This window comes from Pleurodeles waltl, chromosome 5, assembly GCF_031143425.1.
Source record: "Pleurodeles waltl isolate 20211129_DDA chromosome 5, aPleWal1.hap1.20221129, whole genome shotgun sequence".
NCBI lineage: Eukaryota > Metazoa > Chordata > Amphibia > Caudata > Salamandridae > Pleurodeles > Pleurodeles waltl.
In genome coordinates, this window is record NC_090444.1 from 1,365,228,400 (window position 1) to 1,365,242,456 (window position 14,057).

A 14,057-nucleotide genomic window follows, 5' to 3' on the forward strand; every position below is an offset into this window, starting at 1 on the left:
GGAGCGACTGCCATTGCGTCCACTTATCCTTCACCAAACCACCGACAACACACCACACCCTACCGAATGTGAGACAAGATCCCCATAGAACACCTGAATGCCAAGCTCACACAAACTCCACCCCCTTCACCAACTACCCCAACATCGCTGCTCACAACCTCACACAGTGGCTAACTACCTGCGCAGACTCCCTCGCCCCACTGAAAAGTAACAACAACATCCGCAACATCAAGGCCGCCCCCGGGTTCACCACTGAACTTCAAGCCTCCAAGCGTGAATGCCGCAAAACTGAGAAAGCATGGTGCCAAGAGCCCTCCATGAACAACTTCTCCACCCTCAAAACTACCATACGCAAACACCACCAACTCACCCGGACCACCAAACAGACTTACTACAAAGAACGCATAGATAGTAACTCACATAACAGCAAGGAACTCTTCACCATCATCAAAGAGCTCACCAGACCCAAATCCTGAGCCATTGATCCCCGTCACACACAAAACCTCTGCAACTCCCTCTCCAACTACTTCCACCTCAGAATCTTAAACATACACAACAGTTTCACACCACTCGCACCCACCATCACCACCACTGACACCACCGACATGACCAACAACACAACACCCCTCCACCCCAACCAACTTCACAACTGGACCCCTACCAACAACGAAGAAACCGAAAAAACCATGAACTCCATCCACTCAGGCTGCCTCACAGATCCCTGCCCCCACCACATCTTCAGCAAGGCCAGCCCAATCATCGCTCCCCAGTTCCGCACCGTAATCAACAGCTCCTTCGACACCGCTACCTTCCCAGACACCTGGAAGCATGCCGAAGTCACTGCACTCCTCAAAAAACCCAAAGCAGACCCGGAAGACCTCATGCACTACCGCCCAATCTCTCCTCTCCCCTTCCCCGCCAAGGTGGCTGAGAAGATAGTGAACGCCCAGCTTTCACACTTCCTAGAGGAAAACAACGCACTCAAAGCCTCCCAGTCTGGATTTTGCAAGAACCACAGCACTGAGACCGCCCTCATCGCCTGCACTGATGACATCAGGACCAGAATTGACAAGGGTGAGACCGTCGCACTCATCCTCCTGGACCTCTCCGCAGTCTTCGACACTGATTGCCACTAAACCCTCCGCGTACACCTTTTTGACGCAGGAATCTGGCACAAGGACCTAAACTGGCTCACCTTCTTCCTCGCCGAAAGAACCCAGAAAGTCCACCTCCCTCCCTTCCAGTCCCCAGAAACCAAGATCATCTGCAGGGTCCCCCAGCCCTACTCTGTTCAACATTTACATGGCTCCGCTCGCCAACATCCTCCGCCCCCACGGAATCACTATCATCTCGTACGCAGATGACACCCAGCTCATCATCTCCCTCACCAGGAACCCTTCCAACCGCCAAATGGATGACTGCAAGCCACCTCAAACTCAACTCCAGCAAAACAGAAATCATCATCTTCGGCCCCAACAAGACAGTATGGGACGACTCCTGGTGGCCCACCGCTCTCGGACCACCCCCAATACCCTCCACCCATGCACGCAACCTCGGCATCATCTTAGACTCATCTCTCTCCATGGCCCAGCAAATCAACACCATATCATCCTCCTGTTTCAACACCCTTTGCATGCTACTGAAGACCTTCAAATGGATTCAATTAGAAACCAGAAAAACCGTCATCCAGGCACTCATCAGCAGCAGATTAGACTACGGAAATGCCCTCTATGCTGGTACCACAGCCAAACTTCAGCAGAAAATCCAGAACGCAGCCGCACGCCTCATCCTCAACCTCCTACGCCACAAACACATCTCTGCTCACCTCAGAACCCTTCACTGGCTGCCCATCAGAAAAAGGATCTTCAAAATCCTATTCCATGCCCACAAATCCCTCCACAACACTGGACCAGCCTACCTCAATGAACGAGTGAACTTCCACCCACCCACCCACTCGACTCCTCCGCTCTTCTCACCTCGCCCTCGCCACAGTCCCCCACATCCAATGCACCACCTCCGGAGGCAGATCCTTCTCCTACCTCGCCCCAAGACCTGGAACTCCCGCCCCAACAAACTACGCAAGACCCAGGACCTCCCGATTTTCAGAAAGTACGTAAAGACATGGCTTATTGAGCAGTAAAACGGCATTCCCCTGCCTCCACTCCCCCCCACAGCGCATTGAGACCCTTCTGGGTGGGTAGTGCGCTTAATACATTTTTTGATTGATTGAAGCCTAAGAAAACTCAACATACATGGGCAATAAAATCAAAGCATTGCAATCAAAGATCTAGCCTTGAGTTGCTATACAAGAAAAAATAAATTAAGAACTCATATTCTCTACTATATCGCCACAGAAACATCATTAAAAGCAAAGAAAGAGCATTTACACTTCAACCATTGTGGCGGGTGTAAATTTTAGAACTTGCTCCACCTAATTTGACTATAGTCGAAAACATTAGACAGAAAGGGAAAGATGCTATTTTCAGTAGTTGATGATGTTCATTGTCTATCAGATCAGAGGTTCCAAACTTAGGGCCAGATGTAGGAAGGAAAATTTTTGCGAGTCGGAAATTGCGAGTCATAGCGACTCGCAATTTCCGACTCGCAAAATGGGATCCAAGAAAAAAAAGCGACATCAATTTGCGACTCGCAAATGATGTCGCATCGCAGATTGCGAGTCCGCTGTTACCCCTATAAATGCTATATCCACACTCACCCAGTACACAGCAGCATGGACAACCAGACTAGCTCCATTCCAGACTAGCAACCACCAGAATGGTGCATTATGGGCAATGCAGTACAGTAGGCAGCATATAGGCAAATGTTTATTATGAGGCATACAACAGATGTTATAGACTGACAGTGTGTTCCCTATGTCCCACAGGTCTCCCACAAGACACCCCCACCAGCCACACCATCCAGGGTGAAGACAGCAGGCCACAGGCAGTGCAGGAGGCTGCAGCAGCCATTACAGGGCTCAGCACGACACCACCACAGTTCCCTCCAGATGAAGTACAGGACATGGAGGAAGGAGACACGACACCTGGTCCCAGCCATACTGTGAGACAGCAAGAGCCAGAAGCACCACTGCGTCGCAGACACAGAGTCCAAGTCCAGGCGGTGGTCCAGGAGGATATAGGGGAGGCATCCATGTCTGCAGTTGAGGCATCCCTCCTTTCTGGTCAGCACCTGCAAACAAGGCAATTGAGGATTATCTCAGGTGCAATGCAGAGAATGGAACAGAATTTCACACATGGCCTGGCTGATGTGAACACACAGTTCACAAGACTGAATGACAATGTCAGTGACCTTACACAATCAATCCTCCAACTGGTGACGGAACTGGTGGCTGAGAGACAAAGCGCAAGGCGCCGTGAGCGCCACCTAGTTCAAAGATTTGACTGCATGGCAGCGTCCATTGTCCGGCTTCCCATGAACACCACAGGCCTGTCAAGACGGACCCTGAGTCTGCAGGTGGAACTGGGCCACTTTGCAGGGGATGTGGCGTGGGGACTGGGCCGCATTAGCCACGCTGTGGACATGTTGGAGGCCAGGCAGGTGGCAAGGGGCACGGGTGAGACCCCTCAGGACAGTGAGGAGGGGTCCACTATCAGCAGTGTATCTGCCACAGACACACGTGTACTGCGGAGTGGCAGTGCACGTCAGGGGTCTGCTGACCCACCTGGGACGAGCCATGCTGGGCGAACCAGGAGGAGGAGTTAGGCACAAACACTGCAGGACTCATGAGGCACATGCAGTTAATGTGTCCTCATTAAGGGTGGACATGTGCAGCCCCTTACGGACAGTTATGTTTGTTTGTTATTAGGTTCACTAATTAAAATGCTTTGTTTGTTCCACTACACAACTGGGCTCTTTGTGTGTGACATTGGTGAGTGTGGTGTCTGTTGCCACGTAACTTCCAAAGTACTGGGTTGCAATGTGGTGCCGTCTCTGCCTGCCTTGATTTGCAATGCTTCTATCTCCAGGCTGCCGATGTGGTAGCTCTTGCTCGTCATCCTCTGAATCTGGGTCTGCAGGGGTGAGATGTAGCCCACGTCCGGTAGCAATGTTGTGCAGTATTGCGCATGCACCAACTATCTTGAATGCTGTTATTGGGGCATACTGGAGCGCACCTCCACTTCTGTGGAGGCATCGGAATCTTGCCTTTAACAGTCCAAAGGTCCTCTCTATGACATTTCTGGTCCACCGTGCACTGTTACATCGCCTCCCATTCTCATTGCTGGGTGTTAGGTACGGGGTTAGTATCCATGGTCGTAGCGCATATGCACTGTCACCTGTTTGGCAAAAATAAGCAATGTTAGCAGGGCATGGATGGTTTCTACAGTGACCTGTGTGTATGGCTTCAGGGTGTCTTCACAATACCTAAGAGATATCCGTCTCCAAACTCCCCACGTTCTAGGCGTTGGTGTATCCCACTGTGCCTGAAAATGTAAGAGTCATGTGTACTCCCTGGAAATTTGGCTACCATATCAGTGATGACATAATGGGCGTCACATACCACCTGGATGTTCAGTGAGTGGGTACATTTCCGGTTGCGGAACAGATATTCCAGATTTGCAGGAGGGCAAATTTGTATATGGGTCTCCCGCCGGTTTTCCGCTGCCCTCAGGAATCCTCCATGGCGGCGCAGCTTGCTGCGCCGCCATGGGGATTCCGACACCCCATACCGCCATCCTGTTCCTGGCGGTTCGCCCGCCAGGAACAGGATGGCGGTATGGGGTGTCGTGGGGCCAATGGCATGGGCACTGCAGGGGCCCCCGTAAGAGGGCCTAACAAAGAATTTCAGTGTCTGCAACTGCACCCGGCCCACCTTCCCACTCTGCCGGCTCCATTCGGAGCCGGCTTCCTCGGCCCAGCCCAGCGGGAAACACAGAATCACCGCGGCGATCTTCAGACCGCGGAGCGGTGTTCTGTCGGGGGAACTCTGGCGGGCGGCCTCCACCGCCCGCCAGAGTTAGAATGACCCCCTTAATGTCCATGGTGTGGTTGATGTTACATACTAACTCAATGTGTACAGCCCAGGGACCAGCTATTACACCTATGGGCTTCTCTACCAGGTTAGAAGTGCGCCTCTTTTACCTTATTAACTGAGTCATCTTAAAATATGTCCTTCCTCGTGCTATAACATTGTCAAAACTTTGATACGCGATTGCTAAAATAACTGAACGCTTAAAAGTGAGCCAACTGTCAGTTAAAGGTGTGTCCTAAATAGCAAATTTACGTTTGTGGTTTCGACAGTCAAAAATTTGATGAATCTGCAGATTGACTGCGGATTGTGACGGTCAAACATTGACATCACTGCTGGCCGACAAGAACGAGTCCCATTCGTCTCAAAAACTGGTTTTAACAGTTGTCGGCGTGCTTCTTTTAAGGCCGGGCAAATACAAATCAGGTGGACCATGTCTTACTTGGGGCCTTTACATAACCTACAGGAAGATTCTCCTCCATTCTTCCAAGACGGTTGGTCTGCTCTAGATGGTAGAGCTCCTAGACGAAGAGCCAGCAAATGACGCTTGATATGTAGTGCGAAAGTTGAGATCAGATATTGCAATGGCACCAAAGTAGTATAAGTGTGCATACGAAGCCAGGCGTGAGAGCGTTGTGAGAATTTAGATTTGTCAGCTAGAAAGGACTGCAATCCTATTTCCTTTTTTAGCGCGCAACACAACAGTGGATATGAGATGTTGGAGTCCCACAGGCGCATCATTTCTGTCTCTTGCAGAGAATTATACAGATACCTATTGTATACTGATTTTGAATTGTTGCTCACTGAATACCATAAAGCCCCGACTAGGGGGATAGTCGTGTTTTAACTTATTTTGTACCCAGACTTTATTGTGTGCACTTTCCTGTCCAACTGCTGTTGCATTAGGCCAAATTATAACCTGAACTGTGTGGGAGAAGCGGAGCGAGGAAGTTTAAAGAACTGCTTGTAGGTTTTTATTTGTTGCTGGTCCAGTAGCAGGGCGTCTTTCCCGTGTAGAGCTGCGCTTCCATATGTAGTGGCTGGGAGGAATTTGGCCGACATAACAGACAGTAACGGTTTATAAGATGGGCCTTTTAATGTTTTTGCTACGATACAGAAAGCAAACGTTAAAGCTTTGCACTTCTGTGCAATGTGGTGCTTCTGCGGCGCGAGATTGGCCTTATTGTCTATAGTGGAGCCAAGGTATTTGTAGCAGCGAGTTGTTTTGAGAGTAATGCCGTTCAACTTTATATTGTTTGCTAGATTCAGAGGACATCCTATGGACATGGTTTTGGTCTTTGAGGTGTTAACTTCTAATTTGTTTGTCTTTGCATAATCACCTAAGGTACTTACCAACTGCTGCAGCCCTATTTTTGTGTGGCTTAGCAGAACGATATTGTCAGCGTATGAAAGGTGTGATAGAGACAGACTTCCCATCCTTGGAGAGTGTGAGTTGGTTGTGTCCAGCTTCGAGGAAAGATCTGCCGTGAAAAGGTTGAAAAGGTGCGGGCCAAAACACAGCCCTGTTTTAGTCCTATATTTGTCGGTATCCTCCTAGAGATTTTCGAGCCATCCGCTACCTTGACCTGCACCCAAGTTTTGTCGTATAGCATTTCTATGCATCTAAGAGTTCGCTCTTGCAGGCCCCATCTTCGCAATTTGCTCCAGAGAAGTGCTCTATCCACTCGATCAAAAGCACTTTTGACGTCTACGAAACATAAATATCGTTTTTTCTTTGAGCATTTTTCTCGGTTGGCGATGTCTCCTAGTGTAAGAATATTAGTCACTGTACCATATCCCTTCCGAAAACCAGTTTGATTCAGAGGAACCAGGTTATTTGAGTTTGACCAATTGAGCAAGTCGGCCAAGACTAAGGTGGCGAAATATTTGGCCTTGCTCTCAATTAGTGCTATCAAGCTGTAACTGGCTGGGTTTGCTCTACAACCCCCTTTGTATATTGGATTAATGATGGATCCTCTCCAACTTTCTGGAATGATTGTGTTACACTCAACTTCAGTGTATAGGGTTGACAGTGTCGTTGACCAATACTCAAGATCAGCCTTAAAGACAGCTTGCGGAAGACCATTAGGACCAGGGGCCCCATCCCTGCAACACCTCCTGATGGCTAGGGTGACGTTCTTGGCACTGAACCCTGTCCCGCTCTGACTAACGTCTTTGAGTTTTATTGACTCCTTCAGATGCTGATTTGCTTCAGAAGAGGGTGGTTTAAAGAAACTGTCAGCAAGGTAATCCACCCATTTTCCTTCTGGGACTGATGTGAAGTTTATTGTTCTTACCTGCCGGCCGATTCCTTTCACTGTTGCCCAAAAGACCCTTGAATTGGCCTTCCTTGAATTATGAAGTAATTTGAGCCAGAAGTCGTCCTCCTTTTTGGTTCGCATTTGCCATACCTGATTCTTGTAATTTTTCCGTAGGGTTTTTATTTGGGCGCATTGGGTTTTTGTGGGAGATCTATCTTTTATTAGTCTAAGGTTGCGCCTCAATTCCTTTCTTAGTTCTAAAATGTTTACTGGTAGGTTTGAAGACCTTGTCTGATTATTGTTTGGCGATTGACGCCTGGCAGAGCCAAGAGAGGGTACTGACCGTAGAAAGCTGGCCCACGCTTCCACTGCTGATAGATCCTGACATATTGCCGATTGAAGCAAAGATCTTATGTTTTTACAAAGCCTTGGTAATGAGGGCTCCGACCAGATCAGGCGGTTTAGGTTGATAGATGTTATCGTTCCTAGTTCCTTTATAGCTGGAAGAAGGCATGGAGCATTCCAAACGACTTCTATGTGCTGATATGAGTGATCACTGTGGAGAGTAAGTTTAATTTTAAATTTGCTAACATGAGCTAGCAAGGGAAGAGACACGGCTGTATAGTCTATTATTGTCGCGGACTTTGCGCTATGATAAGTGAAGCTTCTCGTCATCGTTGATCCTTCCATTTAGTACTCTCATACACATGTGCTCTAGTGCCTCTACCAGTTGTTTACCCCTTGTGTCCAGTCTTTTCTGTGCTGGAGATATTTGCAGAGGCACTGACTATATGGCATTTTCAGCTGCCAGTTGTTCATCCGGTTCTGGAGTGTGTATTAAGTTAGCATTAAAGTCGCCTGTCACTAATATGTCCCATGCTGGATTGGCGCATCTTATCTCTTCTAGCTTGTTCAGTAGTTCATCAAAGAGCAGTGGGCATAGACATTAAAAGTGACTAGCGGGGCGTGCTGATTATTACTAAAGGTGATTTTAATGGCCTGCAAGTCGCTCTTTGAGAAAGCCAACTGCTCTGTTGAAACAAGAAGTGCCGTTGAAATGTATGTGGCTAGACCACTGCCTGGCCTGCCTGATTTCTTTGATTTTTTGGCACTAATGTAGTGTAGTGAGTAGCCTCCTAATTCGATCGGGTCTTCCAGACAAGTTTCTTGTAGTAGGATTATGGAATAATTGCAACTGGTCATTGCTGTGAACCCGTCTGCTATGATAGATTTTTCACCGGCGATGTTCCAACATTATGGTGACAGCCAAACTTTGATCTATATTTACTGCATTAGATGCGCTAAGTCAATTATTTCTCCTTGAATTTAAAGTGTGAGCTATCCATCTAAATTCAACCTGCTCTCCATTCAGTACAGTTGGGGGGCCACTGATTTTTGAGTTGGGTTCCTTCCCTTTAAACTGCCTTTGTTCCAATTCCCCGGATTCCGGGCCCCCTACGAATTCGAGGGCCATTGGAAATTTTCCTCTAGAGTTTAACAATAGGGGAAAGGGATAGCGTCATCTGGATGGTTCTGATAACGGTATGCCCCAAATTTCGAATTGCTGTTTGACTGCCATTATAATGTAACAATATCACTTGTTCTCCACATTGTTAGTGTTTGTTCCAGCCCGTTTTGAGCGCTGCCAGAGAGGAATTTCACTGATGTCAGATCTGCGGATGCGATTTTCTTAGTTGATGGGAACTCAGCGAGAAGCCTCAGAATGTTACCCCTATTTAAGCTGTCTTGTTGGCCCCGTGATTTATATTGCGGGGTAAAAAGGATCTGCCTTAATTCCCGATCGTTCTCAGTGGCATGAGCGTATTGTAATTGATGGGGGTGATCGGTGTTTCTATGTGACAATGGCCTTCTCAACTGGCCCTGCTCCGACTGACTACTGTACGGTACCATTTTTAATATGGGTGTTTGTTTGACTGAGGAAAATTTGTTTATGAGATTGGTTGTATAAGTTTGCCTATTGTGAAACGTAACTTTTGTTTTTATTAGCCCTTGATTGTTTGTGATTGTAACCACCCTACAGGGATGGCTGTAACTTAGGCTTGTTATCTGGTGCTTTTCGCTGCTGATGTTATTAATGCCGGATTGCGAGCCGTTCGCTGAGAGGTAGAGTTTATGACTCTGACTTATGGACTGTGCTTTTGCCTCATCAGTATTTTTTCTTGAGTGTGGTTTGTGGCTTGATCGATTGCCAGACATTGTATCTGGGGAGATTTCTGTGACTTGCGTAGCACCAGCTTGGGTGCAAGATCCTTTCCGTGGGTGTAACTTGAGGCTCGACATGATGCCCGCTGTAGTATCCGGGAGAGTTGCTGTGAATTGTGTGGCAGCTGCATGCGAAGCAGTGGTTTGGCAAGGTGATACTTGGGGGACCGGTTGCTTCTTGTTCCTACCGGATAGAGTGGCAGCTGATGCCATTGCGTGTGGAACGTCCTTTGGTCTTGGTATTCCAGCTGTTATAGACCCTGGTGGGTCCTTTCTCTGTATTGGAGCATCTGGTAGGTTTGAAGATTTTTTGCTACTCATGTGCGTTTCTTCCGTTGGACACCTCTTTCGGGGTGCCTGGTCCAGAAGTTCCATCACCCTCATCTCCAAAGCGTGCGGGTTAGACTGAAATTGTACTGTCGACTGAAACATTTTGTGTACAACTGACTTTGGTGAAGCAGCTGTTGGCAACAGACCTGAACCATTGACTGCCCCAACCCTTGTGGCTTTCACATGATTTAGGGCCTTTTGATTCCCTAAAGACCCAGAACCTTGGGTATGTGGTTTCTGAAACACCAAAAATATTGGGTAAAGATTGTCATTAACAGCTTTGGCACATGTTTGTTTCCTTGCCTTCCTGGCTCACTTTTTTTGTCTCCTAGATAGGGGTTTCGGTTTTAGAGCTGGACGCTCGTTTGTACACTCAGAGTTAGTGGACACTATTTCTTTCAGCTGTAGTGATTCATTCGTACTAATTGAGTAGATACCCTGGGTATTTGCCTCTTTTTTTATAGGACTACTTGCCTCCAAACCTAGTGTCTTTTGAAGTGTGACTATATCACCTGAATCGTGGTTTGTATTGTTGAAAGTTGCTTCATCGGTATTGCTTATTTTAACTTTCTGCAGTATCTCTGTTAAAATAGTTGGTAACGTGCTTAGTTTATCTATTACTGGGCCTCAGTTGCAAAAGGCTTGCTGATGACTAGATATTTGCTCCAATGGCCAGATGGCCAGCTGATCCAACTTACGATTGATGTCCGCGATGTGGATAGCCATAACCTTCATTAGATCCATTTGTAAGTCAAGCTTATCCGATTGCATGTTAAGAGCCGTCATTAAAGTATGTAGAGCGTTTAACAGTGAGGCATTTAATCGAGTGAGATCTTCCATATCGCTACTCAGGTGACGTGCATGAGTGGAACTTTTGGAAATAATTTTACTTTCTCTATTGATGGTCCCCAGGGGAGAAATAGTCAGGTTGCTTCTTGCCATTGCTTCAACGTCATGTTGTAGTTTGCTTATACCACTAGAAATTTCAATAATTGAGTTAGGCGGCCTTTCTTGTTGCAGTATAGAGGAACTGTATTCGGTGCTGCCCACCAGTAGTGGTTGGTTTGAATACTGATCTTTAGGATTCATTAGGTCAAAGGTTTTTAAGTCCAGTGCTTCACCCAGATCTTTGTTGTTTGTTATTGCAAGTGACTGCAGCCAATAGTCTTCCATTATTACTTCAAAGCACGTGTCCAATCTCTCATTGCTCCCCTGGGTACTAAGATTTAACTGCGGGATGGGGGTCGATTGTTGGCGCATTCCCTCATGCACAATGTTATTGTGTACCTCTGTCGAGATACCTGTGGTGATTAGAGGCTCTGTGTTACTTGGATTGATAGATGTGCCCTGCTGTTGGTCACTTTAAAGAGATTCCCTCTCTTGATCATGAACCGGAGCCGTGATCACAATACTGCCCGCCTGCAGGTTTTTCTTACGCACTGTTGGGCTGCTAGTGACCCTGGAGATGTTTAGTCGTTCATGAGCTGAGCAGTCATTATGCACTTCGGGGGCCAGATGCTTTCAAGCTTCGTGGATGGGGAAATCGACCCCTGATTGTTGAATAGGGTTTGTTGACACCTCGAGGCCCAACTGCCCCGTGGCCATTGGTTGAGGAACCAAAGGGGTTGGCAGGCCCAGGTCGGTGTCAAGATTTGAGAAGAAGGCTGCAGCTGGATCTTTTAGAAAGGCAAACTTTTTGGAAACTCCTGCTTTCTTGAAGTAGACCTGCAGAGGAGTGAGGGGCGATACCTGCTGATCCGGCCTACTACTTTGCGGGCTCTGTGCGGAGCAATTTACCTTCCTTTGTGCCCTTCTTTGAGGTCTTAAAGTGTTGACTTTACCCTTTGTTGGCGGCCTGAGTCGTCCTGATCTCATGGCTACTTTCTCTTGACCCAGATGTCTGCGGGAGAGACACAATTTGCTTGAGACTGAAGGACTAGTGCTGGTGACCTGAGATGTTCGATGAGCAGGGCACCGGGGACTCTCAAAAGCCACACCCGGACCTGGCAGGGCCGCTTCCATGTTGCCCCGGTGTGCTCTGTCTGCTGCAGTTTACTAAGACTGCTGCGCTCACCCTGGCTGGAAGGAGATGGATGGGTCCTAAGCCCAAAGCCTCCTGCCGGATGTTGGTAAGTAAGGTGATGCAGCAGTGAGCTGAAGAGTTGGACTTCTCAGGAATGAGGGGTTGTCGATATTAGGTGCAATTGGTGAGCGGGGCAAGCAGGGCGCCCACAGGCTGCGCCCAGACCTGGCTGGGCCGCTTCCGTGCTGCCCTGGTGCACTCACTCCACAGCTGTTAACTAACACAGCTGCGCTCACCCAGCGCTCTCCTAGCTAGCGGTGCAGTTTGAAGGATTCTTGGTGCAGGTGTTCCTTTTTTGATTTTTGAAAAATGGTTTAAGATGACGTGAAGTTAGCTAGATGGGCGCAAGCCCCTGGTGAGGGGTGAGTGAGGGGAAAGTGAGGGGAGAGTAGAGGGGAGACCCTGGAGGAGAGGGAGACGAGGCTGGAGGGAGAAAACTGAGGGGAGATGCTGCCCCAGGCGGGTGGTATGAGGGAGACCGATGCCGGGGGAAGGCGGCGCGCGGAGGCAGTGGGATCATGCAGCCACACTGCCAATCTCCACCACGCTTTTTGGCGCGCTCCACAGAACCCGGCGTCACCCCTCACCGACCAGCCACCGACCTCAGACCACCACCTTGCACACCTCGCCACTCCTCACCCAGCCCCACGCCCCACCCCCTCACAGGAACTGCCAGGGCACTCTGCCCCACACCGCCTCGACCCTCCCGCCTCACTCACCGTTGTTAGGCCTGCGCCCACCAAGATTTCCAAAGGATTCCGATCCTCCTGGTCCACTGCCTGGCTCCAAGATGGCCCAAGTGGCTTCGAGGTTCTCCCCTCCTGGCTATCCTGGTTAGCCTGCCACTGCTGGCTTGGAACCAGGCGTGTGCCTTGCGTTGCTTGCGCTGCTCGGGCTGCGGGTGGGCAAAGGGAGCACGGTGCTCGGCGGCTCCCTTCCCCTTCCGCACCTGCAACCTCGTAAAAATGCTTGGGGCAACCCGCTCTCTCCCACCTCTCCCGCTGCCTCCCGCTGCCCTGGCGCTAACGCTCCTGCTGCCTTGGCCCTGGCGCTGGCCCTGGCGCTGGGGCTTCGGTGCTTCGGGGCTTCACGGCAACAGGGCAACAGACGGGGCGTCAGAGTTTCGGACGGACGGACGGACGGAGCTCTAAGACGCGACTCCTCCTCCTGTCTCCTTCCTCTTTCTATTCCGGTTCGTCCTCTTCCGGATGACAACCAGTCCTCCTGGACTCCTAATTTTCGGTCACCTTTGAGGTGGGCTACTATGCATTTTTCAGTGAGAACCTAGTCTGTCTGTCTTGGTCATGCATCCTTCAGAATTGAATACTGTTTTTAGGTGACATTGGTACCACAGTAGTCATCATTCAGGCACTTTTCTGCCATTTTAGAAGTACTGTGGACATCCAGTTGGGAATTTTTAATGCTACTTATCCCACTATTGATCAGCCATCTGTGAACATTACATGCAAAAAGGAGCATTCACATGAGCAACAGTGTTTCTAGAGCTAGCAACCCCTGAATCGCATGTCTGATTTAAAATACGTTTTCTTAATGCTTCTTTTTTCGGTGCCTTTAAACCAAATGCTACTGCTTGGAAGTGGCTACATAAAACCTGGAGTATTTTGCCAAATTGTTTTCTGCATCGCACCTTGGCCTGAACTTGAAGAGATTGCTTGTCTGTTTTTTTCCATGATTCTTTAAATTGCAGTGGCTTTTTCACAAAATCAATGGGTTTGTTGTAATGGCCCCTCACGAAGTACTCTACATAGTTTACATCAATGGGAAACTCTCCACATAAAATCCTTTACTCTTTGGGTGGCTTTCTCCAGCAGTAAATGCCTAGCTCTAATGTGGTAATGTTAAGGTTGAGATTAAATGCATAATAACACGGTCATTGCAGTTGAATTAATTTAATATTCCCACTCACAGTGAATTAGTTACACAGAAACACATTTATATGACACAGTAAAGCACTACTTCTTTGTGCACTGTGTCTTTAGACATTTTAGCTAGCTTGGGTCTTCCATACAGTGAAGGAGAAGAGTAACAGCTGAGAAACAGAGTTTCCTCGGGGCATCTAGTTAGTCCTATCCTTGAGGAAACAGATGTTGCTGCCCAAACATATGTAATTTTATGGGGCCCAAGTCACAGGAAGAGGAGAAATCCTAGTATC